The following is a 6000-nucleotide window of genomic DNA, read 5'->3' as shown; positions in this document are numbered from 1 at the left end:
AGAATTTTGAGGAAAAGTTAGAATTTTGTGATTTTTAGAAAAAGTGAGAATTTTGAGGAAAAGTTAGAATTTTGTGATTTTGAGAAAAAGTGAGAATTTTGAGGAAAAAGTGAGAATTTTGAGGAAAAAGTGAGAATTTTGAGAAAAAGTCAGAATTTTGTGATTTAGAAAAAAAGTGATCGTAGTGTTTAGGATTCAAGGGTCTTAATAAAAAGCAAAGGAAGACATTTTCTTCTTTTATTGGCAACACTTTATTATCTCTTCCACTTTTTTTATTTTATTACAAAACACTCACTCCAACCATGCAACCCAAGATGAAAGGGAAAGCTAACCGTCTACACTAGCGCTTGGTCGTGTAGATCCAACACCGATCGATGTGATGCTGCCGCTCACACGATGAAGTCATCAAAAATATAAATGTGAACGGCCTTTTAATGTTTTTTTTTCTTTTTTTTAATATATCTGTCATTAAGTGTCTTGAATAGTGTTTGACCGTGGCGAGGAAAAACCAGCCGTTTAAAAAAACAGGTTAACTTCAAAGAAATACTGAAGGAAACGGCGTCTTCTCGCGGCTTTTCTCTCGCTCTTCTACTCGCTCTATTTTATCCTGTATTTATTTCCAAAAAAGACATTCAGTTGCGCAAAAAAGGGAACAAAAATAAAATAAAGGAAACCAAAAAAAAGAACTGATCGAGTGTTCGATCCGTAATACAATCTCTCCCAGTTGAAGATTTTTTTTTTTCTTGCTTTTTTGTGTGTTTCTGTTTATGCAGAAGGATTTTGCCGATTCAGGGTTTTTTCTTCTGAATCCTCCACGGAGCGTCTTCCTCCTCTAGCTGTTGTCGGACTCGTCTTCATCCTCGGCCTCTCGGAGCCACGTGAAGAAGGCGGTGACGGACTTTAGAGCCACGCCTTTCTCCTGCTGCTCCGCCGGGTCTTTGCTCGACTCCCACTTGAAGAAAGCTTCTTCTTTGATCACGTCCTCGTCGTAAAGGCTGTCGAAGAACATCCGCAGCAGGTCTGAAGGAGAGGGGAAACACGAGAGACGTTAATACATTACTCATTGACCATTTAAACTATATTACTTGTTAGACGCTTTTATCCAAAGCGACATACTCAATACTGTGGACAATCCCCACAGGAGCACTTTGGGGTGAAGCGTCTCAGGGACATGCTGACTGCAGTGGGGTTTGAACCTGATCACAACACCAACGCACTATACCACTGCGCCACAGCCTCCCATATTAAACCAATTATAAAGCCTAACACATACTACAACAGTCAGAACTAAAAACGGAGAAGCAGCGTTCAGTTTTTATGCTCCAAATATCTGGAACAAACTCCCTGCAGGTCCGCTGCAACTTTTAAAAGGAATAATTGACCTACATTTGATTGATTTCTCAAACTTATAACTGAACTTATGAGGCCATATATAGCGGCCCAGCCCTTAGAATATTTTCTGTACGTGGCCCTCGGTGAAAAAAGTGTGGACACCGCTGCTCTAAATGATGTTAAGAAGTCACTCACTGGCCGGCTGCTCCAGCTCCACCATCAGCGCCTGCAGAGCGTAGAGAGCCTGCAGCTCCTTCTTGTCGTCACTCAGGTATTTCTGCAGGACCTTCGCTCTCTTCTTGATCTTAGCGGCGTCCAACTTGTTCGGGTTCTCATCTGCAGGAAACAAAACGCCATTAACGGGACTGGCATGGCGCAGTTTACGAGGTAATTCTGACTTGATTGAATGCGTAATATGTACAGGGACCATGCGGATAACTCACAGATGATGGCTGACTGACAGATGCTTGTCATCAGAGCTCTGACCAGCATGTTGGAGGACATCTGCTGCTCATCCAGGTTAGCCTGCACACAGAGACACATTCATGTACACGCATGCAGAGAACCAAGAGCCCGACAACTGGGTGAGCGTTTGAGAAGCATGGTGAGGATTCAAACAGGATTTTTTGAGAAAAAGTGATAATTTTTAGATTTTAAGAAAAAGTGAGAATTTTAGAAAAGTGAGATTTTTTAGAAAAAGTGAATTTTCTTTAGAAAGTGAGAATTTTGTGATAATGAGAAAAAATAAGCAATTTGAGGAAAAGTGAGATTTTTGAGAAAAAGTGAGAATTTTGTGAATTTGAGAAAAAGTGAGATTTTTTTTTGAAAAAGCCAGAAATGTGTGATATTTAGAAAAAGCCAACATTTTGAGAAAAAGTGAGAATTTAGAGATTTCGAGAAAAAAGCCAACATTTTGAGAAAAAAACTCAGTATTTTGTTCCTGACGTTATAAACACTACTGTTATTTTATTACCGTACTTTTCGGACTATAAGCCGCGACTTTTTCCCAATTTTTTTTGTACAGCTAACGGCCACTAGGGAACCTCCTAGATCTATGGATTTTACAGGTAAAATCAACCACCTTTAACGCTATGGGCTCTAGGACCGGTCCGCGCCCGCCACCTTTAAGCGGCGGGCGCCAGCAGGAAAAGCTCGAGGCCGGAAAAGAGTGAGACAGGTAGCACGCCAAAGTAAAAGTGGAACCGAGAGACAGAACGAGAGCAAGACAGACGGACCATTTAGCTGCTGCGGCTCATATGCGGGTGCGCTTTATAGTCCGAAAAGTACGGTAAATGTCTTTTTTTATTTCTTTATTGCAAAGATATGACTTAGAGACGTATTCCCTAGCTCCTGTTCATCTCAAATCCTGACGTTATAAACTTTATTTCCATAAAACATGCAACAGAAAAGAAGCGGTGCAACTTGTATTTGGTGTTTTAATTATGTGAATACACCAAGTTTTTACAACTCATGCAATCTTAAACAATCTTTTGCAATATTTAATTTTAAAAAGCAATGAGTTTTTTCTTGTGTTTTTTTTTTTTAACTTAAATTGAAAATGGTGGATTGAAACACAGCTACACCCCAGTTTCACATGTCTACTCCCTCCAGAGAGTTCAACTGAAACTAACCTCGATCCTCATCTCAAACTGTGTCGTTTTTTTTTCTCTCCAATTGCACAGTCATTAAAATAGTTTTTTTTGAGGCGTGGGAACCTTCGTGTTTTCTGTGAAGTTCTAGACGCCTCACGTGCCCCTTTCACACCAACGCAGTTCCCGTTCTAGCTCCGTGCTAGAGCTTTTCTGGTTCGGAACCGTTTTTTCTTTTCAACCCCCGTTTTGTTCACACCGCCCAGAGCCCGACTGGTGCTGCTGCGTCATGACGTCACCGTTTACGTCGCTGATTTTCTCCCCAACTGCGTTACGGCGCTCACAACAACAACAACAATAATGGGGGACTGCGTTGGGTCGGTGATCGTGTTGCTTTTAATCATACGAAGCCAGATTAAATTCATTAACTACTTCTCAACCCTTGCCATGGTTCATTGTTTATTAATGTGTTTCAGCGGCATTTACCGACCGCTGCAGTGCTGCTCGCTGTTTGGCATCACAACGCTGTTATGAACGTTTCTCTGGTATAAAATGGGTGATGGTAGCATAGCAACCGAAGCTAAACCGAGTATCTTGACTACTTGTTGCTATCCTATTGTGGCATAAGCCGTTTTCTACAGGCACATTTTACCGGCGTATTTTTCATTATGATTCGACTTGTGATAGTCGGACATGAGTCATGACAACCTGTGCAGCTCATGTATTGATTCCATCCGATAGCTGCTATAATACAAAACAAAAAGTCTGCCTGCTCTCCACAATGATCAATAACAGCGAATGGATGGTGAAAGCTACAAATAAACAGAATCACACGAGGTTAGTGTTGTCTGACTTTATAAAGTGTGTTTTATTTTTTATAAGTGTGTGGTTGCGTTCTAGTCACTTCGCTCAGCACTACTGCTTGTTACAACTTGTATTTGTCGTACTCTCCTTTATCTGTTAGCTCAGGTTAATCTCGCCCCCTTCCGACGTAAGCGTGATGTATGCGGTTCTTGCTTCTAGACCGAAACATTTTTTGGAGCTTGAAACGAACCGGATTCCGGAGCTGCGGTGTGAACAGGACAAAACTATGCTTTTCAGGCTCTAACCGGCCCTGGAACCGCGTTGGTGTGAAAGCCCCATTACACATAGGGATGCACGATATTGGTTTTTTGAAACCGATACCGATAATAAAAATAATTTTTACGCCACTAATTATTTTAATGCATGTGTATTTTTTTTTCTTGGCCGCCCCGTAGTTTCAGAGCGCATCGAGTTTAAAATAGCATCTACAAGCTGATGCTGACAGCCCCGCTCCTGCCGCCCGCTTGTGGCAGACCACACTTCCACGCTCACCGGCACCGACTGGCCATCGGGAGGACCGGGAGGGTGTGTGTATGTGTGGCCCGAGCGAGAGAGCGATAGAGACCTTACTTGCATTGTTGTTGTTAGCATCTGGTGCTAGCTAGCTGCGCTAACGGATATAAGGAGCTGTTTAAATGAAAACAGAGGAGCGACATTTTGCCACACACACACACACACACACACACACACACACACACTGTATTGTATTGTATTATTGTCTTCGTACACTTTTAACACACCATCGTAGCGATGGCGATGTTTCAGGTGACTGATCAGGTTCGAAGTATTAGGGAGCGCTGGATTTGTGAAGAACTCCCCTCTTCCTAAACCACTAACACCACAGTACTGGCAAAACGGGAGGAGCCGAGGGGAAAACAAGCGCCCCTCATCCCAATCCACCCACACCGCAGTATTTTTTTCTTTTTTTTTACCCAAAAAATATATTGTATATTATCGGGGCTATTAATACTGGTATCGGGTTTATACAACTCATGCTATCTTAAAAAACCTTTTTGCAATATTTCATTTATATTTCAACTCGTACTTTTTTCAACTTAAATCTCAAACTTTGTCGTTTTGGGTTTTCAATTGAAAGTTTTTTTCAATTGGAAAGTCGTTAAAATAGATGTTAAAGAGGCGTGGGAACCCTCGTGTTTTCTGTTTAGATGTAGACACCTTTTACACACGATATACAACATTATAAATACACAATCCTCCCCCCCTCACTGACCCGTTGTAGTACTGCTGCTTGGGCAGAGTGCCAGCTTTGATGAGCTGCTGCAGCAGGAGGCCCATGCGCTCTCGGGCGATGGTGCTGCGCTCCAGCGTCGACTCCAGGCCGATTTGTACGATGAGGAAGAGAAGCTGAGTGCTGCTCATCTCATGCACACACTGCAGAGCCTCCTGCGGGGCGGAGAGGACACACAGAGGGGTGTTAGGCTGATAAACTCTGCTTAGTGGCTGTCAGACGGTCATTTTAATGTTTATAACAGAGCAATGACACAATCAGAATCGATACGATAATAGTTTAATGTTCAGATCAAGTGTGAAATGTGACTTGCATCACAGCAGCTCCATGTGTAACATCAACAGACACATATCAAGACACAAGAAAGACAAACAACAAACATTGAACATAACAGCACAATCAGTGAGAGAAACCCTGCTCAAAGAGCCTTCAGCGAGCATTTGATCTGGACTCAGCTCAGTATTTACTAAGAGGACTGACTGGAGCACGAAGGATGCTTCAGTCTGACTTTATTCAATCTCCCATCAGATCAGCCGTGTCAAACTCAATTTCATCACGGGACACATCAGCATTATGGTTGCACTCAAAGGGCCGGTTGTAACTTTAAGACTATATAAAAATAAATGTAATATATATAAAATAATTAGGGCTGTCAGTCGATTAAAATAGTTAATCGCAAATTAATCGCACATCTGTTCTAAATGTACCTTAGAGGAATATTTTTCAAGTTTTTAATACTCTTATCAACATATGAGTGGACAAATATGCTTTATATGTGTGTTTATTATCATTTGAACAATGACAAATATTCTCATGAATATTAAACCCAACAACCTGGAACCTCTCATACAATACAAATGGGGTGTGTGTGTGTGTGTGTGTGTGTGTGTGTGTGTGTGTGTGTGTGTGTGTGTGTGTGTGTGTGTGTGTGTGTGTGTGTGTGTGTGTGTGTGTGTGTGTGTGTGT

The 6000-nt window shown here is 41.8% G+C and overlaps 1 pseudogene; it reads right to left on the bottom strand.

Moving 5' to 3' along the window:
• Window positions 1-223: 223 nt before the first annotated feature.
• The window catches only part of LOC117457771 (eukaryotic translation initiation factor 4 gamma 1-like), a 31171-nt pseudogene continuing 25394 nt past the window's right edge, over window positions 224-6000 (bottom strand).

Source organism: Pseudochaenichthys georgianus, chromosome 13, assembly GCF_902827115.2.
Source record: "Pseudochaenichthys georgianus chromosome 13, fPseGeo1.2, whole genome shotgun sequence".
Classification (NCBI taxonomy): domain Eukaryota; kingdom Metazoa; phylum Chordata; class Actinopteri; order Perciformes; family Channichthyidae; genus Pseudochaenichthys; species Pseudochaenichthys georgianus.
Note: the sequence above shows the minus strand (reverse complement) of the source record. Positions and strands in the feature narration are given on the sequence as shown.